General features: G+C 41.0%; 1 pseudogene across 1 annotated transcript; it reads right to left on the bottom strand.

Moving 5' to 3' along the window:
- LOC306665815 (putative vomeronasal receptor-like protein 4) lies at positions 1-27,000 on the bottom strand (annotated as a pseudogene). The gene is made up of 3 exons: positions 26,859-27,000; positions 26,143-26,436; positions 1-544 (listed from the first exon to the last, which is right to left on the bottom strand). The product of its transcript is annotated as a putative vomeronasal receptor-like protein 4 (transcript).

Here is a 27,000-nt window from a genome sequence, read left to right as displayed (position 1 = left end):
CTAACATTTAGTTAGGTGTCCATCCCTGTGAATCAGCACAAATGGACTGAGGATTGCATAGCCAAGGTCCACAAACTCTAGAGCACTTACTTCTATGAAATGTTTCTCTAAGGAGAAAGTTACATATAAAGCCATAAAGCAATTTGTCCAATAAAAGAAGAGAAAACAGAGCATCAGAAGGAGAACACTTTGAGCAGCCTTCATCTCAGGGGGAGTTCTGTAGAGGAGCTTGGAGGTCTGCAGGTAGAGGACATGCTGGTGGTGCTTGTGGAGGAGGAAGACCATGTAGCCACTGGCCCAGCCCATGACACCCTGAAACACAGCATCTCGAAGGACCATGAGAACAATAAAAATCCATCTGATTATCCAGTTTTCTGATTGGAAATAACAGTAGTTGTCACTTCTAATAATTTGTGATGTGTTCAAGCTATTGATATTTTTGATGTAAAATGGTAAATTCATGCTTATCAAGGCATTGAGTATCCCGAAGAAGAGCAACAAGGGAAGGATGTGCCTTGCAGACCTGGGCTGCAGCCTCCCCCACCTGGAGGATCTGGGGCTGATGGTGATGGCCTGGACCACTGTGAGGAGACTGGTGGTGCTGATGGACAGGCCCCGGGCCACCCTATTGAGGTAAATCAAAATCTTACAGGTTATAACATCTATGAGGTTCCTCAACCCCAAACTGGATATTGTTCTTGGCATTCCTCCTGTAAGAAGTGTTATGATATTTGTAAAAGCCAAATGGATGAGAATAAGGTGTGTAGATTTCATAGTGCTTCTAAACAAGCACATATACTTCACAAGAACAAAGATGTTCCCCACAATGCCAAGTCCTGTTAGAAACACAAACATTAGTCCCTTGACAAGATACAAAACCATTTCTTATTCATAGGCAGAAAAATTTATTTGTACCAAACACTTTTTGAAGAAAGCAACAGTAATGGTGATATTTATCTGCACAGAAATATTTCACAACAGCAATTTGTAGAATGTGAAAACAATCAGGATATATGCAATGGTGAAGATTGTGTGCAAATATTTATTTCATTTTTCTTAGCAACTTAAGCATGACTCTATCTACTGTCAATTCCATATGGAGGACTAGTATTCAAAAATAAAAGTTTGTAATCCTGAATTTTTCAAGCTCCATGCAATCAATACCAAGCTGCTTGGCCAAATTCTTGCTATCCCATTCATGGTCAACCTCAGCATGGACACATTAAACCTGCCCTCCCCCAATCAGATTGCTCCCTATCTTTTGTGTTTCATTCTATATATGCTCATTTTTAGATTGCAAAAGTCCAGGATTGTGCTTGGCCTCTCTTCTTGACAACACATGCACAGGCATTCGTAAAATCCAGTTGCCTCAATGTCTTAACAAATGTAAATTCAGCCACAGTTCAGTTTGCTGCTTTCTTCAATGTTCTTTTCATATTGGCCAACACAATTATAGGCTTGCTTTTTGTTTAGAGTTTTCCATCTTTGATGATATGAGAGCTTCCCTTCTGTGTTCTACACGACAGCGTGACTCTGGCTTCACTGCTTACTAATACTCAGAGAGTCCCTGTAGTCCTCAATGTGACATTGAACTCAGCCTTTACAGATGGAATCCAACAGGAAACACCAAATCAGTCAAAGACAGGCAGAAACCAGTCTTTACCCTGAGAAAATCAGATATGGAGAGCACATAGGCAGGGAGGGTGCCAGAGAGCCATGGAATGCTGCTCTGCCAGGGTCTTCAGCAGAGGACTGAGCTCCCACTGATGACCTCAGGGTCTCTAAGGAAGCCTGGGTCAGTTCATGGGGTGCTGCTCTCAAAGGGTCAGGGCAGAAAGAATGACCTCCTACTGTGGGCTCTACCCAGAGGAAGGCAGTTTATGATTTAGGACTCCCCAGTAAAACCTCCTTGCAGAAAAGTAGGTTGAGAGCCATTTGGCATGAACAATGCACTCAGTAGGGTGATGAGGGCGTTTTACAGCCCTTGCAGAACCTTGGGGAGGCAATGACTTCAGTCAACTCTGCAGCTGCTCAGCTGTCTTTTTCCCACCTAGTCAACAATTGGGCTGCTGTGATGTTTAAAATTCACAGCTCATTTCCATGCAATCCTGGACAGGTGGCTACCTTTCCTGTTAGATTTCCATCTCAAATATCACCTAATATTTGATCACCTAAATGTCAAACTTGGTCAATTTCTCCACAACAGAAGAAGCCAGTATGTTGAAAGAAACCTAGGATTTGCAGGTATCCGTGTACATGGAATGCCACTCCACAGTCCTTTCTCTCAGCTCCTGCTTCTCATTAGAAGATGGCTTCAAATTCCTCCACTCAGCCCCTGGGAACTTGAAGGGCAGGAACATAGGTTGTACCCAGGTTTGCACCATGGGGCCCTGAAGTCAGGGAGGTCATGATTGCCTTTCCAACTGTTTCCTCCTCTGACAAATGGAAAGAATAAGGACTGCACAAATGCCTTAAAGTAAGCAGCAACAAATCCTGAATGCCTACTAGGCAGTGCCCTATGATACAAGCTATTATATGTAGGTCAAGCAGCTTCAAATGCTAAGTCAAGGGTGAAAATGAATATACTCAGGAACATCATGGCCCTGAGGACTTGGCCAACATGTTCATGCTTCTTGGTTTTTCTCATATTTTCAGCCCACTCCACCTGCCCAAACTACGCAACTCTGAATAAAATTTGGGAGGAAATTCTGAGACCTGTAACTCACTTCTCTTTCACTCTGAAAAAATGAAATGAAGAATGTCAGAGAAGACAGTATCCCAGATTGATTTGGGAATTACAGAGTAAACAGTTCTAAAAGGAAGGCCTTGCATTCAGAGAGATGTATCATCCCCCGCCTGGAAATAACAGCCAACAGCTAGGCAGGTACATGCATCCATCCTGGGGAATCATCCCAAGATAAATATGAGATTGGTGGTCCTTCCTGCATGATACTGAACTAAACTTAAAGAAGTTGCTCTGTGCCGTGTCTATTTCCCACCACTCTGACAATTGACACGGTTCTGTGGGAACTGAGGACTCGACATTTGACACGGATCTATTGAACATTTATCCTCCCTCTTGGGGGTCATAGGCATGACATATACCCATATGCAGTTGCTTTTAATTAATTTATCCTTAGATTCAGATTATAGAGACTACTGGGAAGATTTCATGGTGTTGGAACAAAGTAACATACAATAATTTAATATTAATACTTAGATGAAATCATAAATAAGCAATTATGATTTACTCAAATTTGTAAGGAGCCTGTGATTTCTTTAATATACAAATTCTCTAAAATTATATATAGGTATATGAGAGTGTATTCCTCTGAGCTTTGATGTGGTGTTTGGTCTTCATTGCTGTCTTAGTGTTTATGATTAAGTTTAAGGATATTTTTCCCACTTAACAAAAATAAATAGGTTAATCATAAGTACAATTTGTATTCTTCCTGTGTCTAGTTCTTCAAAGATCAAAATAGAGTTTCAGTCACCATTGAGTACGTGAAATAGAATGAATATTAACTATAAGCTGCTTCTTCTGTTCTTTGTTGGTAGTGGCAAAGACTTTCCACCGTTAATAACTGACATTGGAGTTCTTGGAAAGGGTGATTTCTACAGAAACTTAATGACTATTCTTTCTGGGAGATCAAACCTAAATGGAGTGTGGTGCCCTCTACCTTGCTGGGAACTGGGTTTTTTTTGTTTTTTTGTTTTTTTTAATTTAAGCTATCATGCAGTAAGAACCTATTTCTTAAAAAAGATCATTAATCATACTCTTTTTTTTTTTTTTTTTATTGTAAACAAATGGGATACATGTTGTTTCTCTGTTTGTACATGGCGTAAAGGCATACCATTTGTGTAATCATAAATTTACATAGAGCAATGTTGTTTGATTCATTCTGTTATTTTTTTCCCTTCCCCCCACCCCTCCCACCCCTCTTTACCCTCTATACAGTAGTTCCTTCCTCTATACTTGCCCCCCTCCCTAACCCTAACTCTAACCCTTCCCTCCCCCCCATTATGTGTCAACCTCCACTTATTAGCGATATCATTCGTCCTTTGGCTTTTTGAGATTGGCTTATCTCACTTAGCATGATATTCTCCAATTTCATCCATTTGCCTGCAAATGTCATAATTTTATCATTCTTTATGGCTGAGTAATATTCCATAGTATATATATACCACAGTTTCTTTATCCACTCATCAATTGAAGGGCATCTAGGTTGGTTCCACAGTCTGGCTATTGTGAATTGAGCAGCTATGAACATTGATGTGGCTGTATTTCTGTAGTATGCAGATTTTAAGTCCTTTGGGTATAGGCCAAGGAGTGGGATAGCTGGGTCAAATGGTGGTTCCATTCCAAGTTTTCTAAGGAATCTCCACACTGCTTTCCATAGCGGCTGCACTAATTTGCAGCCCCACCAGCAGTGTATGAGTGTACCTTTCTCCCCACATCCTCGCCAACACCTGTTGTTGCTCGTATTCTTGATAATCGCCATTCTAATTGGGGTGAGATGGAACCTTAGGGTGGTTTTGATTTGCATTTCTCTTATTACTAGAGATGTTGAACATTTTTCCATATGTTTGTTGATTGCTTGTAGATCTTCTTCTGTGAAGTGTCTATTCATTTCCTTAGCCCATTTGTTGACTGGACTGTTTGAATTCTTGGAGTAGAGTTTTTTGAGTTCTTTATAGATTCTGGAGATTAGTGCTCTATCTGAAGTATGATTGGCAAAGATATTCTCCCACTCTGTAGGCTCTTTCTTCGCACTGCTGATAGTTTCCTTTGCTGAGAGAAAGCTTTTTAGTTTGAATCTATCCCAGTGGTTGATTCTAGCTTTTATTTCTTGTGCTATGGGAGTCCTGTTAAGGAAGTCTGGTCCTAGACCAACAAGATGAAGATTTGGACCTACTTTTTCTTCTATAATCTGCAGGGTCTCTGGTCTGATTCCGAGGTCCTTAATCCATTTTGAGTTTAGTTTCGTGCATGGTGAGAGATATGGGTTTAGTTTCATTCTGTTGCATATGGATTTCCAATTCTCCCAGCACCATTTGTTGAAGAGGCTATCTTTTCTCCATTGCATATTTTTGGCCCCTTTGTCTAGTATGAGAAAATTGTATTTATTTGGGTTTGTGTCCGTGTCCTCTATTCTGTACCATTGATCTACCTTTCTATTTTGGTACCAATACCATGCCGTTTTTGTTACTATTGCTTTGTAGTAGAGTTGAAGATCTGGTATTGCAATACCCCCTGTTTCACTCTTCCTGCTAAGGATTGCTTTAGCTATTCTGGGTTTCTTATTCTTCCAGATGAATTTCATAATTGCCTGCTCTATTTCTGTAAGGTACGTCATTGGGATTTTAATTGGAATTGCATTGAATTTGTATAGCACTTTAGGTAGTATGGCCATTTTGACAATATTAATTCTTCCTATCCAAGAACATGGAAGATCTTTCCATCTTCTAAGGTGTTCTTTAATTTCTTTCTTTAGTGTTGTATAGTTCTCATTGTAGAGGTCTTTCACCTCTTTTGTGAGATTGATTCCCAAGTATTTTATTTTTTTCGAGGCTATTGTGAATGGGGTAGTTTTCCTAATTTCTCTTTCTGAAGATTCATCACTTATGTATAAAAATGCGTTGGATTTATGGGCATTGATCTTGTAACCTGCTACTTTACTGAAATCACTTATGAGTTCTAAGAGTTTTCTGGTGGAATTTCCAGGTTCCTCTAAATATATAATCATGTCATCAGCGAACAGGGATAGTTTGAGTTCTTCTTTTCCAATTCGTATCCCTTTAATTTCTTTGGTTTGTCTAATTGCTCTGGCCAGAGTCTCAAGAACGATGTTGAATAGAAGTGGTGAAAGAGGGCATCCCTGCCTTGTTCCAGTTTTTAGGGGGAATGCTTTCAGCTTTTCACCATTTAGAATGATATTAGCCATGGGCTTAGCATAAATGGCCTTTACAATATTAAGGAATGTTCCCACTATACCTATTTGTTCTAGTGTTTTGAGCATGAAGGGGTGCTGTATTTTATCAAATGCTTTTTCTGCGTCTATTGAAATAATCATGTGATTCTTGACTTTAAGTCTATTAATATGGTGAATTACGTTTATTGATTTCCTGATGTTGAACCAACCTTGCATCCCTGGGATGAAACCCACTTGATCATGGTGCACTATCTTTTTAATATGTTTTTGTATGCGATTTGCTAAAATTTTGTTGAGAATTTTTGCGTCGATGTTCATTAAGGATATTGGTCTGAAATTTTCTTTCCTTGATGAGTCTCTGTCTGGTTTAGGTATCAGTGTGATATTGGCTTCATAGAATGAGTTTGGGAGGGTTCCCTCCTCTTCTATTTTATGGAATACTTTGAGAAGTATTGGAATGAGCTCTTCCTTAAAGGTTTTGTAGAACTCGGCTGAGAACCCATCTGGTCCCGGACTTTTCTTTGTTGGTAGGCTTTTGATGACTTCTTCTATTTCAGTACTTGAAATTGGTCTATTTAAATTGTTTATGTCCTCCTCATTCAGTTTAGGCAATTCATATGTCTCTAGAAACCTGTTGATGTCTTCGAAATTTTCTATTTTGTTGGAGTATAGATTTTCAAAATAGCTTCTAATTATGTTTTCTATTTCCATCCTGTCTGTAGTGATATTTCCTTGTTCATCCCGAATTTTAGTGATTTGGGTTTTCTCTCGTCTTCTCTTTGTTAGTGTGGCTAAAGGTTTATCAATTTTGTTTATTTTTTCGAAGAACCAACTATTTATTTTGTCAATTTTTTGTATTGTTTCTTTTGTTTCAATTTCATTGATTTCAGCTCTGAGTTTAACAATTTCCTGTCTTCTACTACTTTTGGTGCTGTTCTGTTCTTCTTTTTCTAAGGCTTTGAGCTGTAGTGTTAGGTTGTTTATTTGTTGAGTTTTACTTCTTTTATTAAATGCGCTCCATGAAATAAATTTCCCTCTAAGTACTGCTTTCATAGTGTCCCAGAGGTTTTGATATGATGTTTCTTTGTTCTCATTTACCTCTAAGAATTTTTTAATTTCCTTCTTAATATCTTCTGTTATCCATTCATCATATAATAGCATATTGTTTAACCTCCAGATGTTGGAATAGTTTCTGTGTTTTACTCTTTCATTTATTTCTAACTTCAATCCATTATGATCTGATAGAATACATGCTAGTGTCTCTATCTTCTTGTATTTGCTAACATTAGCTTTGTGGCATAATATATGGTCTATTTTAGAGAAGGATCCATGTGCTGCTGAGAAGAAAGTGTATTCACTCTTGGTTGGATGGAATATTCTATAAATGTCTGTTAAGTCTAAATTATTGATTGTGTTGTTGAGATCTATGGTTTCTTTGCTCAATTTTTGTCTGGAAGATCTGTCCAGTGGTGAGAGCGGCGTGTTAAAATCACCTAGTATTATTGTGTTGTGGTCTATTTGGTTTCTGAAATTGAGAAGGATTTGTTTGACATACATAGATGAGCCACTGTTTGGGGCATAGATGTTTATGATTGTTATATCTTGCTGATTTATGCTTCCCTTAAGCAGTATGAAATAACCTTCTTTATCCCTTCTGACTAACTTTGGCTTGAAGTCCACATTATCGGAAATGAGGATGGATACTCCAGCTTTTTTGCTGAGTCCATGTGCATGGTATGTTTTTCCCCATCCTTTCACCTTTAATCTATGGGTATCTTTTTCTATGAGGTGAGTCTCTTGCAGGCAACATATTGTTGGATCTTTCTTTTTAATCCAGTCTGCCAGTCTATGTCTTTTGATTGATGAATTCAGGCCATTAACGTTCAGGGTTATTATAGAGAAATGATTTGGTTTCCCGGTCATTTGGTTCATTTTTAAAATTTTGTTTATTTATTTGTTTGACACAACTTGTTTCCTCCTTTATTTGACAATTCCTTTAGGATAATTCCTCCCTTTGCTGATTTGCTTCTTTGTTTTTCATCTCTTCCTCATGGAATATTTTGTTGAGAATGTTCTGTAATGCTGGCTTTCTTTTTGTAAATTCTTTTAGCTTTTGTTTATCATGGAAGGATTTTATTTCATCGTCAAATTTGAAGGTAAGTTTTGCTGGGTATAAGATTCTTGGTTGGCATCCATTTTCTTTCAGGGCTTGAAAAATGTTGTTCCAGGACCTTCTAGCTTTTAGGGTCTGGATTGAAAAATCTGCTGATATGCGTATTGGTTTCCCCCTGAATGTAATTTGGTTCTTTTCTCTCACAGCCTTTAAAATTCTGTCTTTATTTTGTATGTTAGGTATTTTCATTATAATGTGCCTTGGTGTGGGTCTGTTGTAATTTTGTGTATTTGGAGTCCTGTAAGCCTCTTGAACTTGATTTTCCATTTCATTCTTCAGATTTGGGAAATTTTCTGATATTATTTCATTGAATAGGTTGTTCATTCCTTTGGCTTGTTTCTCTAGGCCTTCCTCAATCCCAATAATTCTTAAATTTGGCCTTTTCATGATATCCCATAGTTCTTGTAGATTCTGTTCATGATTTCTTACCATCTTCTCTGTTTGTTCAGCTTTGTTTTCAAGGTTAAATATTTTGTCTTCAATGTCTGAGGTTCTGTCTTCCAGGGGTTCTATCCTATTGGATATGCTTTCTATGGAGTTCTTAATTTGGTTTATTGTTTCCTTCATGTCAAGGATTTCTGTTTGGTTTTTTTTCAATATCTCTAACTCTTTATTGAAATGATCTTTTGCTTCCTGTATTTGCTCTTTTAACTGTCGATTGGTGCGATCAATCAATGCTTGCATTTGCTCTTTCATCTCATCATTCAATGCTTGCATTTGCTCTTTCATCTCATCGTTTGCTTCTCTGATCATTTTAATTATGTACATTCTGAACTCCTTTTCTGTCATTTCTTCTGCCATGCTGTCATTGGGTTTTATTGATGTAACATCTAGATTTGTTTGCAGCATTTTCTTTCCTTGTTTTCTCATGTTGTTCAGATATCAGTGGACCGCTGAGATATTGCAGATTTCCTCTGTTGATTTACAATGACCCTGAAGATTTCTATATATATCCCCTCTTAGCCTTCAGTAGGCTGAAGTCTTGGAGGAGGTTGATAATGCGGTGCTCCACAAGGAAGCTGCCTCTCTAGGAGTGGTGGCCTTCAGGTGGGGTATATTCCCTGCTAGTGGGCAGAGGTGCCTCCACTTGTTGACCAATGGTCATCCAAAGGGGACCTAGGCTGTGGGCTGAGGCAAGGCCTGTTTGGGCCTGAGCCTCTGGTTTTACCGTCCTTGTGGGAAACCTCACCCAGCAGGGAAGACTCACCTGGTGGGGAGGTCTCGCTGGTCAGTTTCCTCCTAGAGGTTCCCCTCAATTTACATCTACTGCCTGGGCTGGGCTGCCTTCCTCTGCAAAGTTTCCAGGGGCCCGGCCCTACCTCCTGGGCCTGGGAGCCTCACCCTTCGCAGATGAATCTCCTTAGGCTGCCCCTCCTCAGAGAATTTGCCCATAGGCCTGGAACCTTCGCTCCGCCCTAAGCCTGTCTCTGTGCGGCTCTTCCACCCAGAAGCCTCCTAGATCCTGGGACCCTGTTCTGCACCTAATCGCCTGGCTGCGTGGCCCCTCCTCTGAGCAGCCACCTGTGGCCCCGAACAATCGCTCTGAGTCCCAGAGACCCGCCACAGGCCTCTTCCTCCAGACAGCTGCCCAGTATGCCGGTGCGGTCACTAGGAGTCCAAGAAACTCACTTCGTGCCTCCTCCTCCCACCAACCACCCGTAGCCCGGGGCAATCAATCACTCCGAGTCGAAGTGACCCTGCCCGTTCCTCCTCCTTCTCCAGATAACCCCCCGGGTGTTCAGGAGCAGTCCCTCTGAGTGGCTCTGAATCCACGTGACCCGCTGCACGGGTCCTCTGGGCCACCGCCCGGAGCTCTGGTGTGGTCCCTCAAGACCAAGTGTCCCACCACGCTTCTCCTCCAGGCAGCCCCCCTGTGTTCAGGAGCTGTCACTTTAAGACCAAATAACTCACCACTCGCCTTCTCCTCTGAGCAGCCGCCTGGAGCGCTAATGCAGTCACTGCGAGTCCAAAGGACCCGCCGCGCTCCTCCTCCTCCTTCTCCTACTCCTCCGGGCAGGCCCCGGGGTTCAGAAGTGGTCAGGGTCCAAACAGCTCGCCACGCAGCCCCTTCTCTGGCAACCGCCTGTAGTTCCCGTATAGTCACCCGAATCCAAGCGGCTGCTCCTCTTCCTCCTTGTCCTCAGGGCAGGCCCCGGTGTTCAGAAGCGTCGTTCTGATTCCAAACAGCTCGCCGTGCGGCTTCTCCTCTGGCAACCGCCTGCAGCTCTGGCGCAGTCTCTCCGAATCCAAGTGGCCACGCTCCTCTCCTCCTCCTCAGGGCAGGCCCTGGTGTCCTGAGTCCACACAGTTCTCCCCGCCTCTCCTCCCCCGGGCAGCCGCCGGAGCCCCAGTGGCTGCTCCGAGTCCCAGCGCTGTGCCGACCGGCCTCCTCTATGGCGCTCCAGCGGGGGGAGGGGCGTCTCGCCGGCAGTTCTACTTCACAAAGTTTCCTGCGTTCCGGGACCCCCGTCCCATCCGGGATGCCCCCCCAGGGGGTGAGAGTCACCCGGCTACTTTGAGTTGGTCCCAAGCGTCTCAATATCTCCTCTCTTGAATCCTGAGTTCTGGAGCAACACGTAATGCAGCCACCCTCTAGGCCGCCATCTTGAAAACCTCCAATCATACTCTTAAAGATGTTTTTTACTTAACATTTCATGGTATTAACATGAAATGATGTAATCAATACCAAAGAAAAAACATACAGAAAGTTTCTGTGAATAATAAAGGTTGGGATTCAGCCCAGAACACCTGGTGTCTTGCTGTTTCTCCACGGTGCCACGCCTCCCAACTACCTAGGACCCCCGACTGCTGGCTGGTCCCAGGCAGCTCTGGAATTTTAATACAAGCAAAGTGAGAACAACATACTGTAATTCACAAAGAGAAGCTATGATTTTAAATCCTAATTGTTTTTAGGAGACACTCCAACAAATAGACATTTAAAGAATGAATTTGACTTATGTTATAATGTTATGTTTGAGGAGAAACAGCTTATAAATGGATGCAGAAAGAATGCCTTCTCGTTAAACATGCTGCATTAGACAACTAAAACATAATGCAAGAGAAAAATTGCATCTTGGAAACCCAATATTAAAACAAAAAATAGGTGCTGCAATCTCATGTGAGCCATGAGTGCTCACAGAGTCATCGCAGGACAACGCGGGGGCTGAAGACACTGAGCTTCTCTAAAAGCAGACAAAGCTTCTAACTTTCCTTCCTCAGGACCCACCACTGAGCTCTCTGATGAATCTTGACCCTGACACAGGGTCAAAGCTGCTCTGCCTCAGCTGAGGGACGTCTGCTGTAACAGCCCTTCACCTTCCTGGCCCAGGAGCACACCTGTAGGTACCAGAAGAGGGAAGGTCCTGAGGCTCAGGCCCTCTCAGCAACCCCCTTGCTCAGTCACAGAGAGTAAGCTCTGTGCTGCTGAGGAAATCTACCTGGAATCCACAGCCAATCAGACACTCAGGTCCACTCACCTTCGTGGCTGTGCTGCAGACAAGCTCTGTGTTGGTCCTCTGAAATAGAAACAATGTCCTGGGTCGTATTTGTACCCTCTGGCTTTGTGGAGATCTTCAGTGCCACTACCTACCACTAGAACTCCAGGTGTCACAGTTGACACCTGTCAGGGAGAAGCAAAGCCCTGCAGAACCTCAGTCCCTGGAGGACGACTTCCCTCTCCCTCCAGAATTACTGCTTTGTTGGGCTCAGAAGTCATGCCAGGCTTAATTGGGGCTTAATTATTTTAATAGAAGTTTGTGCAGAGAGAAAGTGAACAACCAGCCACTTTTCTGTGTCTGAGTTCCCATGTCTTGGCCTTCCCTTCACCTTCCCAGAGGCCCACAGCTGAACCAGAATATGACCAGCTTCTGCGACACAGAGGGTCACCTCCCTCACATTCAAGGGCTTCCCAATGCACAGGGTTGTGGCATGGGATGACCAGCACTGGGGACTCTGCTCTCAGAGCAAGCCCCAACCAGCACCTGGGCAGGACAGGAGTCACTTTTCTCCACCTGTGCACATTGGCAGTTCAAGGACATTGCCATAGGATTTCTTTATAACTCGTATATTAAAGTTGGACACAATGGCTAGAGGCACCCATGTTCTCACCTTCAAAATACCTCAAATACCTGCCACCATGGAAATGCAAATCAAAAGTACAGGTAAATTTCCTCTCACCTCAGTTAGAATGTCTTTAATCAAAAATACAAATAGGAGAAGATTCTGTCAAAGATGTGACAAAACAGGCACTTTCATACATTGTTTGTGAAACTAAAAATTAGTACATCCATCTTGGAAAGCAGTATGGACATTCCTTAAAAATCTAAAAATGGAACCACCACATGACCCATCTACCCACCTCCTTGGTGTTTATTCAAAAAATTAAAATTAACATACTATAATGATTCAAGTGCATCAATATTTACAGCAGCACAATGCACAATGGCCAAGTTATAGAACCATCCCAGACTTCCACCAGCAGATGAATGGATCAAGAAAATGTGGTGTATGGACACAATGGAGTTCTACTCAGCCATGAAGAAGAGTGAAAGCATCCCATTGTCTGAGATGGGTGGAACTGCAGAACATCAGGCTATAAGAAATAACCACACTCAGAAAGTGAGGGGTTGAATATTGCCTTTCAAAGGTGGAAACTAAAGAAAAATTAGGGAAATAGGTTCAGCAGATCCAAAAAATAGAAAACATGTCCATGGAGCAGAGGAAGGAGTGGGGAAGTGTGCTCATGTGAGTGTACCAGAGTGGGTTTCATGTTTGTGTGTATCTTTGCAGCCCCAATTAAACAAATAGACAGAAGGAAGAGGAGCAGAGGAGGGGAGGGAACAGGGGAGGCAGGAGAGCATGGAGAGAGGAGCAGTGGGCCTGCAGGGAGCACAGGGCACTGCATGCGAGTGTGGTCAGGTAGATGAGCCCATGTTGGTGTACCTGCAAGGAACCAATAAGAGCTTTTGTCAATCTGCTTTCTCATTAGGAAGCATTTTGCCAAACACTTCTTTTCAATATTTGTTCCCTAAAACAGGATTGTTTCTCTCTACCTGCTACTGTTACTGCAGGAAATTGTACACATTCTCTTCTGCTTGATCTCTATTAACACTCCATCTTTTGCTGGGTCTACACAGAATTCTGCAAAGACAGGCTCTTGTGGAAGTGTCCTCCAGTGGCCTGTCCTCAACAGGAGCAGTGACTCCAAATTCCTTACAGATTGGCAGACCTGCCAGCGGAGCTTCTCAAAACACGGCTCCTTTGAAAAGGGCAATCCTGGCCAGTGAATGCTTGGACTGGCTCCCTCCTCTGTCCTCAGTTTAGAAAATGATGTTGGATACTCCGTGAGAATTGAGAGAGAGGATTAGAAGGACTCAAAGTGCCAGCTTCTTAGAAAGATATTTCAACCACACAGTTCATCTCTTTCGCTTTATTTAACAGTTATATGATGTTTCCATACAAGTGACATTGTATAATGTACAGATGCACACAAGGGTGTATGTGTCTGTGTGTAATATGTTGAAATATTCATCATTTATGCAGAAAACATTGAAAACCTTTTCTTGCAGCTTTTTGAAATTCATTCTACATTACCACTGTCTGCTCTCACCCTGCTGCTCATAGCCCACCAGGGCTCCTCGCTCCCATGTAACTGGTACTTAGTATCATTTATACACTTTCCAATCCTCCCCTTCCCCTAAACCTTTGGTGTCCCCTAGTTCTACTGTGGACTTTTATGGGATCAACATTTTTATGACCACTTAAGAGTGAGATCATGCAGTGCATTCCTAAGCCTGGCTTGGTTCACCTAATAAATCATCCGTACTTCCATGCACATTGTTGCAGGTGCCAATGTTGAGAACAGGGTGCCATCTGAGCAGCCCTCTTGTATAAACAAGCTATTTTGTGAACTGGGCCCCCCCAGGAAAAGGGCATGCAAACACCGAGGATGCCGGCAGCCACCGCGGCGCCCTCGAGGGCCAATACAGGTCAAATGGGTTGTGCTGGGCCCCAGGCTTATCAAGGCCGTTCAGAGATATCTATCTGAGGAATGTGCAGCTGTCTGGAGACCCCATCTATCAAGGACAGGGGAACCTAGCCCTGACCCTCTCCCTCATAGTTCACCCCTTCCCTCCTCCCTGCTCCCTCCAGGACCGTTCAGTTCTGGCGGGACCCAGTAAGATTCAAATAAAGTGGAGGGACCAAACCAAAAGAGGACAAATATTTAGCTGTCTGAATGTTAACCAATAATGTACAGGTCCTTGTGTGTGAATGCTAAAAAAGTTCTTAAATAGAGCGCTTTCTTGCCACTGGGGGCCGCTTCCCCCCTGCCGCCCCACAGCCATTGTATCGGTCTGAGGGGCTGGTTGCCGGCTCCAGTTTGCTTTAATAAAACCTCGTTGTGTGATTTGCATTACCGTGTGTTCACTTTGACTCTCCGGGGATTAGTCGGAACGGAACCCTAACACCAGGATTGAATTCCTTTTAGACTGAATCTCATTTCTTCACATGTATTACCCAATGTTTCCCCACATTTTTGCTGCTGCACTGTAGTTGCACACAGTGGTGGGATTTTTTGTCACCTATTTGTACACACACTCAACACAACAATATAATTTGGCCAATATCACTCCCTGCACTTCCCCCTCCCTCCCTCTTCCCACCTCTCTCTCCTCTACTCTCACCCTTAGATTTTCATGAGATCCACCCCCACCTTTCCTTATCTTTTCCCTCTCTAGTTGCTGCATAATAGAGAAAACATACAACCCTGAACTTCTGAGTTTGACTCATTTTGTTTAATATAATGATCTCAAGTTTCATCCATTCTCTGCAAATGACATAATTTCATTTTTCTTTACGGTTGAATAAAACACCATTGTGTACATATACTATATTTTCTTTATCCATTCATTTACTGATGGACACCTAGACTTGTTCCATAGTTTGGCTATTGTGAATTGTGATCCATAAAAATGGATATGCATGTATCACTGTAGAAAGGAGCCTTTAATTCTTCAGGATAAATACCTACGATAAACACTGGTCATGTGGTGGTTCCATGACTAGTCTTTTGAGTAAACTCCACACTGATTTCCATAGTGGTTGCACTCATATATAGTCCCACCAACAGTGTCAAAGTGCCCCTTTTTCTCCACATCCTCTCCAGCATTTATCTTTGTTGGTATCCTTCATGACTCCATTCTGACTGTTGTGAGATGAAATCTCAATTTCGTTCTGATTTGCGTTTCCCTGATTGTTAAGGATGTTGAGTATTTTTTCATTTATTTGTTGGCCACTTGTATTTCTTCTTTTGAGAAGTGTCTGTGTAATTCTTTTACCCATTCATTAATTGGGTTATTCGATAATTCCTGTGAAGTTTTTTGAGATCTTTATATATTCCAGATATTCATCCTCTGTCAGAAGAGTAAGCAAGATCCTCTCTCACTCTATAGGTTCTCTCTTCACACTTCCAATTCTTTCCTTTGCTGTGCAGAAGCTTTTTAAGTTGATGCCTCCCATTTATTAACTGTGGACATCCTTTCTTGAGCTTTAGGGGCCCTACTGAGAAAGTCGCTGCCTGACCCTACGTTTTCTTCTAGAGTTGCAGAGCTTCTGGCCTAAGCCCAGGTCTTGGGCCCATTTTGAGTTGCTGTGTGTCCAGGGTGAGATAAGGGCCACTGGATGCTTTCTAGGCATGCACTGATGGCCACTGCAGTTGGTTCCACTCCTTGGCTATTTCTGCTGAAATGATTGTAGGATTGCAGAGCCTCCTCAGTAAGCTGATGTAAGGCCACTGGCTTGATGCCCACCAGTGGGATTACTGGACCTGTGGTAGCCCTACTGTGAATGTTATGTGAAACCCCATAGTGTTTGCATAACAGCTATATTTATTTTCACTCTCACCTACAGTCTGTAAGGTGTCCCTTTTTTCCACACCCTAACCAATACCCGTTGTCCTTTGCATTTTTGAGAACACACACTCTAACTGGGGTGAGGGGCTATCACATTGTGGGGTAGATTTGCACCACCCTGGTGATTAGTGACATTAAGCAATCATGAGAAACATACACATAAGTCTGGTGCCCATCTTTAAATCAGGACATTTGTTTACCTCTTGGTGTATCATTTTGCTTTGCTTGTACAATTATTTTAGTTTATTTTCCCATTTAATTTTTCTTAAATCTTTCTTTTGTTCGATTTTTCTGCAGTGTTTGGGATAGAAACTGGGATTTTGCAAATGCTAGGAAATCACTCCATCAGCAAGGTACACCCACAGCCCTGGCTATGAATTTTTGTTTTTTATGTATATTCTGTTTCTTAACTTTTCATGAGACAAATCTTTTGCAAATGTTTTCAAACACTCCACAGGTTGTCTCTTCACTTTGTTCAACAATTCATGACCATGATGATGTCCTAGGTCTTTCCTGTCTGTTTACATCTACCAGTTTTATGGTTGTGGGTCCTTTAAGCCTTAATCCATTTGGAATAGGTTTTATCTGGTGAGAGGCAGGGATCTAACTTCATTATGCTTCAGTGTCTCTGCAGTTTTTCCAGCACTGCTATTGAAAAGGCTGTGTTTCCCTGGGGCTTTTTTCTCAGCACCTCTGTGACAGGTGGCTGCAGACGTGTGGGTGGCTCAGACTCCAATGCTGCCCATCACTGTGTGAGTACTTCTTATGCTAACACCACCATGTCTTGATTACCACTGTTCTGTAGTGAGTACACTTTGGTTCTATAACACAATAATGCTGTCTTATTATTTTTTTTCTCAAGATTGTCTCATTGACATTTTTAATGCTTTGTAGAATTTCCATGTACTTTTTCATAAAGGTCATTTTCATAATGGTAAACGACATTCCCACCAACCACATAAAAAATAACCACAGTGCCATGTTTTCCTATCAAATATCATTGATTTTCTTCAACCCACCCCAGGAATACTTTTTATGCCTTGTCCATTAGACAGCAGCCAACTTCACAGGCATGAGGAGGGCCTTGTAGTGGCTTTGATTTGTCATTTCTCAGATGATCAGTGATGTCTCATACCTGCTGGACTTGGAAAACTCTGTTCAGACCCTCACCCATTCTCCAATGGGGCACTTGTGTTTAGAGGTTGGAGGGCTCTAGACATTCCTTATAGATGTTGGGTAGTAAACATTTATCAGGCACAGGGTTGTGAATATTTCTCATTCATGGGCTGTGTTTTCTTTGTGGGGTTGTCTCCTTCTGTGGGGAAGCTAATAATTTTCATGGAGTCCCACCTGGTGGTTGGTTCCAATCTTCCTCTGCTTTAGGGGTCACATCCAAAATCCCCCAGGGCAGACCACAGTGGAGGAGTGTTTCCCTTATCGTGTTGGAGCATCTGTGTGACTTCAGGTCTTCTGTCTGCCTTTTGACCCAGCTTGATTTGAGAGTGTGTGTGGTACAAGGGTCCAATTTCATTTTTTACGTACACTTCCAGTTTTACCAGCAGTGTTTACTGAAGAAATTCATGAGGATTCTAGCATTTAACTGGAATCCTTAAACACAACAGGGACCATCTGATCCTGAGGTCACTTCCCGTAGGGTGGCACCTACTTTCCAAGGGCAAGGTGGCCCTGGTCACCATGATGGAGAATTAGAATTGTGTGACTCGGGAAGGCCTTGGTCACTGCCCTGTTTGTCGTCATGTCTATAAAGTGGAACAGTGAACGTCTGCCCTCTCTGGGCTTTGTCTGTGGATGGAGTGAAGCTCCAGGTGCTCAGAATGTGATCCCCTTGAATCTCAGGGCTCCTCAGTTGCTCCACCCTTGAGCCAGTCTGCAGACCCAGAGCCACCTGAACAGTGGGGAGAGAGGTCCTCAGGAGGACCTGTACCCTGCCCAGGTGCACTGGTCTCTGCCTCCCGCTGCTCCCCAGAGGGAAGAGCAGTAACTTCCTAGGTGACTGGTGATGGGGAGTGACTGACAGTCACTGAATATGAACTGATGATAATTTCTAAGGATTCAAAGTGTTACTCTGGCCATATGTCAGAGGAGGGATTTAGTAGGGTCAGAAGATCTAGGGAGTTTTGTCTCCGGTTCAGGATTTCTTGTGACAAATTCCCTACCTTTGGGAATAAATGTGAGGTTTTAGGTAAAGTGTTCTTCTGGGGTTTTTCAAGCTTTTGTTAAATTTGATAAATATTATCAACTTGATTGTGATGGGTCAGTATTAATATTGCTAGGCTGAGTTTATATGCTTCTTCATTTTTTTTTTAATTTTGAAGTTTATCTCTGTCACCAAAATTGGGTGTTACTGGGCCAACTTTATTTTTTAAATATTTTTTAGTTGTCAATGGACCTTTATTTTATTTATTTATTTATTTATTTATTTATTTATATGTGCTGTTAAGGATTGAACCCAGGGCCTCACATGCCAGGCAAGTGCTCTTCCACTGAGCCACAGCCCCAGCCCAAACGTTAAATGTTATGAACACTTTCAAAAACAAACTGAGGCAGAGCTCACCTAACTATTTCCTCTTAATTGGTGAAAACAAAACTGCAAACACATAAAGTGCCAAAGCTGGTGCCTGTGCCCTGCAGTTGTGTCTTATGGATGAGTTTCTAGTTGGTTCTATTGACCACTCCATTCGAGGTGTGGCAGCTTTAATGATGTGCTTCTCTTTTTCTGTAACTTCTGCTTAACTTTTATAACTTAATTATAAATGTATGTCAGTTTTCTCAACTCAACCCCAACTTTTCGGATGGAGACAGAATAAACACTTAAGAAAACTAAGATCCAGGCAAATCTGGACTAAACTTTGCCACCGGTCCCGAAACTTCCTCTTGTTCAGCTAGAGACTTTCTATATGTTAGATGCTCGGGGGCCTGTTCTTCAGGATTCGATGCTCACGTGGCATTCCTAACTGCACTTCCAGGACTCGTTCCCTCTGAGTTCAGGAGGGAGGGATGGCACACCTGGTCTGGCTCTCCATGTTCCATGTCAGGAGCAGGCTGTCACACGAGAGCTGTTGAACTAAGATAGTAGCACACTTCCTGTCCTCAGGCCAGCAACCGTTATATGAGGAAGATAAAGTCTTGAAAGTATTAGAATATGACCCAATAATGTTACTAAGCTACTTAAAATCTCTAGTGACCTGGCACAAACAAACCGGAAAGAGAAGTGATTCACCATTGTCCACGAGAGAAGTAAGACACCCAAACACAGAGCCACCAGGAGACAAAGAGGACCATCCTTCAACTGGAGCACATCTGTGCCTCATGGGTTTGATGCTTTGTCAGTGAGTATGTGCAGTAAGCACAGTGCCATCAAGATGGTTCAGAGTGGCTCCACGGAATCCCTCATAGTCAGAACTGTGCCCTCCACACCCACATGCAATTTTGTTCTGGTTTTTAAAAAGGCCAAGACCAGTCTTTCCCTTAATTTAGAGTAGGTCGTGGATCTCTGAAGTTAGGAGAGACTGAAGCACGGGCAGCATGAAGGCACAAAGCACAATGGTGTGAAGCAAGATTCAGACTCTTCTCAACATGGATTTTCCACATTTGTTTCAAAGTGCATTCAAATATTTAGAAAATCAAAAAGAAAAAATGAACTCTCCTTAATACACCTGTACTAAGCTCATTTCTCTCAAAAGAGACAATTACTCTTTCAGTCTCTTTCGTACTGTGCAAATGTTCCCATGCAGAGGAAGTCCAATGGCGTGTTTTTTATTTCTTATTAAAACACTGTGACACTGCATGGATTTCTAAGTGAATCTTAAATATGCCTTAGATACCTGCACAAATGAACACAACTTTTTTTGCTGTTTTTTTTTTATTGTAAACAAATGGGATACATGTTGTTTCTCTGTTTGTACATGAAGTAGAGGCATACCATTTGTGTAATCATAAATTTATATAGGGTAATGTTGTTTGAATCATTCTGTTATTTTTTCCCTTCCTCCCACCCCTCCCACCCCTCTTTTCCCTCTATACAGTCCTTCCTTCCTCCATTCTTGCCTCCCTCCCTAACCCTAACTCTAACTCTAACACTATCCCTTCCCTCCCCCCATTATGTGTCATCATCCTACTTATTAGCGATATCATTCGACCTTTGTTTTTTTGAGATTGGCTTATTCTCACTTAGCATGATATTCTCCAATTTCATCCATTTGCCTGCAAATGCCATAATTTTATCATTCTTTATGGCTGAGTAATATTCCATTGTATATATATACCACAGTTTCTTTATCCATTCATCAATTGAAGGACATCTAGGTTGGTTCCACAATCTGGCTATGGTGAATTGAGCAGCTATGAACATTGATGTGGCTGTATCCCTGTAGTATGCTGATTTTAAGTCCTTTGGGTATAGGCCAAGGAGTGGGATAGCTGGGTCAAATGGTAGGTCCATTCCAAGTTTTCTAAGGAATCTCCACACTGCTTTCCAGAGTGACTGCACTAATTTGCAGCCCCACCAGCAATGTATGAGTGTACCTTTTTCCCCACATCCTCGCCAACACCTGTTGTTGCTTGTATTCTTGATAATCGCCATTCTAATTGGGGTGAGATGGAATCTTAGGGTGGTTTTGATTTGCATTTCTCTTATTACTAGAGATGTTGAACATTTTTCCATATGTTTGTTGATTGCTTGTAGATCTTCTTCTGTGAAGTGTCTATTCATTTCCTTAGCCCATTTGTTGATTGGATTATTTGCATTCTTGGTGTAGAGTTTTTTGAGTTCTTTATAGATTATGGAGATTAGTGCTCTATCTGAAGTATGATTGGCAAAGATTTTCTCCCACTCTGTAGGCTCTTTCTTCGCATTGCTGATAGTTTCCTTTCCTGAGAGAAAGCTTTTTAGTTTGAATCTATCCCAGTTATTGATTCTTGCTTTTATTTCTTGTGCTATGGGAGTCCTGTTGAGGAAGTCTGGTCCTAAGCCGACATGTTGAAGATATGGACCTACTTTTCTTTCTATAATCTGCAGGGTCTCTGGTCTGATTCCGAGGTCCTTAATCCATTTTGAGTTTAGTTTCGTGCATGGTGAGAGATATGGATTTAGTTTCATTCTGTTGCATATGGATTTCCAATTCTCCCAGCACCATTTGTTGAAGAGGCTATCTTTTCTCCATTGCATATTTTTGGCCCCTTTGTCTAGCATGAGAAAATTGTATTTATTTGGGTTTGTGTCCGTGTCCTCTATCCTGTACCATTGATCTACCTTTCTATTTTGGTACCAATACCATGCCGTTTTTGTTACTATTGCTTTGTAATAGAGCTGAAGATCTGGTATTGCGATACCCCCTGTTTCACTCTTCCTGCTAAGGATTGCTTTAGCTCTTCTGTGTTTCTTATTCTTCCAGATGAATTTCATAATTGTTTGCTCTATTTCTGTAAGATACATCATTGAGATTTTAATTGGAATTGCACTGAATCTGTATAGCACTTTTGGTAGTATGGCCATTTTGACAATATTAATTCTTCCTATCCAAAAACATGGGAGATCTTTCCATCTTCTAAGGTTTTCTTTAATTTCTTTCTTTACTGTACTGTAGTTCTCATTGTAGAGGTCTTTCACCTCTTTTGTGAGATTGATTCCCAAGTATTTTTTTTTTTTGAGGCTATTATGAATGGGGTAGTTTTCCTGATTATTCTTCCCAAAGATACATCACTTATGTATAAAAATGCATTAGATTTATGTGCATTGATCTTATATCCCGCTACTTTACTGAATTCACTTATGAGTTCTAAAAGTTTTCTGGTGGAATTTCCTGGTTCCTCTAAGTATATAATCATATCATCAGCAAATAGGGATAGTTTGAGTTCTTCTTTTCCTATTCGTATCCCTTTAATTTCTTTGGTCTATCTAATTGCTCTGGCTAGAGTCTCAAGGACGATATTGAATAGAAGTGGTGAAAGAGGGCATCCCTGCCTTGTTCCAGTTTTTACGGGGAATGCTTTCAGTTTTTCAGCATTTAGAATGATGTTGGCCATGGGCTTAGCATAGATGGCCTTTACAATGTTAAGGAATGTTCCCACTATCCCTATTTTTTCTAGTGTTTTGAGCATGAAGGGGTGCTGTATTTTATCAAATGCTTTTTATACATCTATTGAAATAATCATGTGATTCTTGACTTTAAGTCTATTGATATGGTGAATTACGTTTATTGATTTCCTGATGTTGAACCAATCTTGCATCCCTGGGATGAAACCCACTTGATCATGGTGCACTATCTTTTTAATATATTTTTGTATGCAATTTGCTAAAATTTTGTTGAGAATTTTTGTGTTGATGTTCATTAAGGATATTGGTCTGAAATTTTCTTTCCTCGATGTGTCTCTGTCTGGTTTAGGTATCAGGGTGATATTGGCTTCATAGAATGAGTTTGGGAGGGTTCCCTCCTCTTCTATTTTATGGAATACTTTGAGAAGTATTGGAATGAGCTCTTCTTTAAAGGTTTTGTAGAACTCGGTTGAGAACCCATCTGGTCCCCGACTTTTCTTTGTTGGTAGGCTTTTGATGACTTCTTCTATTCATTACTTGAAATTGGTCTATTTAAATTGTGTATGTCCTCCTCGTTCAGTTTAGGCAATTCATATGTCTCTAGAAACCTGTTGATGTCTTCGAAATTTTCTATTTTGTTGGAGTATAGATTTTCAAAATAGCTTCTAATTATGTTTTGTATTTCAATCGTGTCTGTTGTGATATTTCCTTGTTCATTCCAAATTTTAGTGATTTGGGTTTTCTCTCGTCTTCTCTTTGTTAGTGTGCCTAAAGGTTTATCAATTTTGTTTATTTTTTCGAAGAACCAACTATTTATTTTGTCAATTTTTTGTATTGTTTCTTTTGTTTCAATTTCATTGATTTCAGCTCTGAGTTTAACTATTTCCTGTCTTCTACTACTTTTGGTGTTGGTCTGTTCTTCTTTTTCTAGGGCTTTGAGCTGTAGTGTTAGGTCATTTATTTGTTGAGTTTTACTTCTTTTATTAAATGCTCCATGAAATAAATGTTCCTCTAAGTACTGCTTTCATAGTGTCCCAGAGATTTTGATATGATGTGTCTTTGTTCTCATTTACCTCTAAGAATTTTTTAATTTCCTTCCTAATATCTTCTGTTATTGATTCATCATATAATAGCATATTGTTTAATCTCCAGGTGTTGGAATAGTTTCTGTTTTTTACTCTTTCATTTATTTCTAACTTCAATCGATTATGATCTGATAGAATACAAGGTAGTGTCTCTATCCTCTTATATTTGCTAACATTAGCTTTGTGGCATAATATATGGTCTATTTTAGAGAAGGATCCATGTGCTGCTGAGAAGAAAGTGTATTCGCTCTTGGTTGGGTGGTATATTCTATAAATGTCCGTTAAGTCTAAATTATTGATTGTGTTATTGAGATCTATGGTTTCTTTGTTCAATTTTTGTGTGGAAGATCTGTCCAGTGGTGAGAGAGGCGTGTTAAAATCACCTAGTATTATTGTGTTATGGTCTATTTGGTTTCTGAAATTGAGAAGGATTTGTTTGACATACATGGATGAGCCACTGTTTGGGGCATAGATGTTTATGATTGTTATATCTTGCTGATTTATGCTTCCCTTAAGCAGTATGAAATGACCTTCTTTATCCCTTCTGACTAACTTTGGCTTGAAGTCCACACTATCGGAAATGAGGATGGATACTCCAGCTTTTTTGCTGAGTCCATGTGCATGGTATGTTTTTCCCCATCCTTTCACCTTTAGTCTATGGGTATCTTTTTCTATGAGGTGAGTCTCTTGCAGGCAACATATTGTTGGATCTTTCTTTTTAATCCAATCTGCCAGTCTTTGTCTTTTGATTGATGAATTCAGGCCATTAACATTCAGGGTTATTATTGAGATATGATTTGGTTTCCCAGTCATATGGTTCATTTTTTAAATTTTATTTATTTATTTATTTATTTATTTATTTGACACGACTTGGTTCCTCCTTTATTTGACAATTCCTTTAGGATAATTTCTCCCTTTGCTGATTTGCTTCTTTGTTTTTCATCTCTTCCTCATGGAATATTTTGCTGAGAATGTTCTGTAATGCTGGCTTTCTTTTTGTAAATTCTTTTAGCTTTTGTTTATCATGGAAGGATTTTATTTCATCGTCAAATTTGAAGGTAAGTTTTGCTGGGTATAAGATTCTTGGTTGGCATCCATTTTCTTTCAGAGCTTGAAAAATGTTGTTCCAGGCCCTTCTAGCTTTTAGGGTCTGGATTGAAAAATCTGCTGATATCCGTATTGGTTTCCCCCTGAATGTAATTTGGTTCTTTTCTCTCACAGCCTTTAAAATTCTGTCTTTATTTTGTATGTTAGGCATTTTCATTATAATGTGCCTTGGTGTGGGTCTGTTGTAATTTTGTGTATTTGGAGTCCTATAAGCCTCTTGAACTTGATTTCCCATTTCATTCTTCAGATTGGCAAATTTTCTGATATTATTTCATTGAATAGATTGTTCATTCCTTTGGTTTGTTTCTCTAAGCCTTCCTCAATCCCAATAATTCTTAAATTTGGCCTTTTCATGATATCCCATAGTTCTTGTAGATTTGTTCATGATTACTTACCATCTTCTCTGTTTGTTCAACTTTGTTTTCAAGGTTAAACATTTTGTCTTCAGTGTCTGAGGTTCTGTCTTCCAGGTGTTCTGTCCTATTGGATATGCTTTCTATGGAGTTCTTAATTTGGTTTATTGTTTCCTTCAGAACACAACTTGAACTCACTCTTTCTTTAAGAAGTTTGATAATGTTCAATTGAGGAGATGGACATTTAGGAATATTTTTAAATAACAACCAAAATTTTCCCACTCCTTGGACATTGAGATTTGTTTTCTGAATAGCACTCCAATCTTAATTTTTTTCATTTTGTTTGTCTGTTTTTTTTTTTTTTTTAATTTATTTATTTTTAATACTGAGGATGTACCCCAGGGTATTTAAACACTAAGCCATATCCCCAAGTTCTTTTTCATATGTTATTTAGAGACAGGGTCTCACTAATTTGCTTAGGGCCTCTCTATGTTGCTCAGGCTGGCCTTGAACTTGTGATCCTCTTCCTTAGCCTCCCAAGCAAACAGGATTACAGCTGTGCACCACCATGCCCAGCTGCATATTTTACATGAACATGTATATCAGCATCATTGAGTCCTAGAAGTGAAGTTACTAGGTCAAGGAATCTATAAGTAATTTTGATACAAATTGTTAGTCAGTTTCTGTATCTGACTAGCAGAAGGGGTGTATGCAGGACACATCCTACATGCATGAGAACATCAGCCCATTCCTGAAAGGTGGGGGAAGCAGATGGAAAGCTGGGTGGGTCCCTCCAGTGTCTGATGACCTCTGTCAACTCAGAACTGTCACCAGCTTTGTGGTGGCAGAATGTAATTATGTATAATTTACCTAATTTTACCAGATTTTGCATCACATACAACAAAAAGATTGGTGAATTCAAACCTAATTATTGAAAGGATCACTTAAGTGGACATTTTCTCCACGTCTTTTTCTCTTTGTAAATCCAACATTTAGCGAGATGTCCATCTCTGTGAATCAGCACAAATGGGCTGAGGTTTACATAAACAAGAGTCACAAATTCTTGAGCACTTATAGCTATGGAAAGGTTGTGGAAAGAGAAACTTGAATATAAAGAAATAAAACAATCTTCCCAATAAATAAACAGAAAACAACATCAGAAGGAGAGCACTTTGAGCAGCCTTCATCTCAGGAGGAGTTTTGTAGAGGAGCTTGGAGGTCTGCAGGTAGAGGACATGCTGGTGGTGCTTGTGAAGGAGGAAGACCATGCAGCCACTGTCCCCACCCATGACACCCTGGAGCACAGCATCTCAAAGGACCATGATAGTGAAAAAAGTTCATCTGATTATCCAGTTGTCTGGCTGAAAATAACAGTAGTGTAACTGCTAATAATTTGTGATGTGTTCAGGCTGCTGATATTTTTTATGTAAAATGGTAAGTTCATGCTTATCAAGGCAGTGAGAATCCAGAAAAAGAGCAGCAAGGGAAGGATGTTCCATGCAGACCTGGGCTGCAGCCTCCTCTACCTGGAGGCTCTGGGACTGATGGTGACGGCCTGGACCACCGTGAGGAGACTGGGGGTGCAAATGGACAGCCCCAGGCTGCTCTCTGCAGGTAAACAACAATCTTGCAGCCTGCATTACCAATGTGGTATCTCAAACCAAAACTGCTTATTGCCCTTGATGTTATTGAGGTACAAAGGATTAGGATATTTGTGAAAGTCAAGTAAATGCAAATAAGTTAAATAGTTTTTTTCTCAACTCCTCTAAACAAGCAAATATAGTTCACGAATACAAAGATGTTTCCAGAAATGCCAAATCCTGTTAGACAAACAAGTGTTGTTCCGTTCTCAAGGTTCAAACCCATTGCTTACTTCATAGACTGAAAATATTCAAAAGAAAAATACCTTTTTGAAGAAAACAGCAGCAGTGGTTATACATACCTGCAGAAAGTATTTTACATCAGCAGTTTGCTAGAGTGTGAGAACGGTCAGAATGTACTCATTGGTTCTGATTTTGTACTATTATGATTATTTTGTACTATCACTATTCTTTGTGGTATTCTTTGTTTTTCATTCTATGTTCTTTCAAATGCCATCTTGAGGACTAGTGTTCAAAGTTCTAAGTTTTCAACCCAGCTTTTGTTCAAGGTCGACACAAGCACAGCCAATCTGCTTTCAACCCCTGACACCACACCTGTGCTCCACCTCAGCATGGCTGCCTGCAGCCCCCAGCTGCCCAACCTGGATTTCTGCCATGTTTCCTTTCATTCTGTCTGTTCTCATGGTCCAGTTCTAAAATCCTGCTTGTCCTTCCAGCCTGGTGCAGACCCACGTGCACACTCAGGAAATCCACTTGCTTGGGGTCTTTAAGGTCTTTGACCAT

This window comes from Sciurus vulgaris, assembly GCF_902686455.1.
Source record: "Sciurus vulgaris genome assembly, chromosome: 7".
NCBI lineage: Eukaryota > Metazoa > Chordata > Mammalia > Rodentia > Sciuridae > Sciurus > Sciurus vulgaris.
This window is presented reverse-complemented; position numbering and strand designations above follow the sequence as displayed.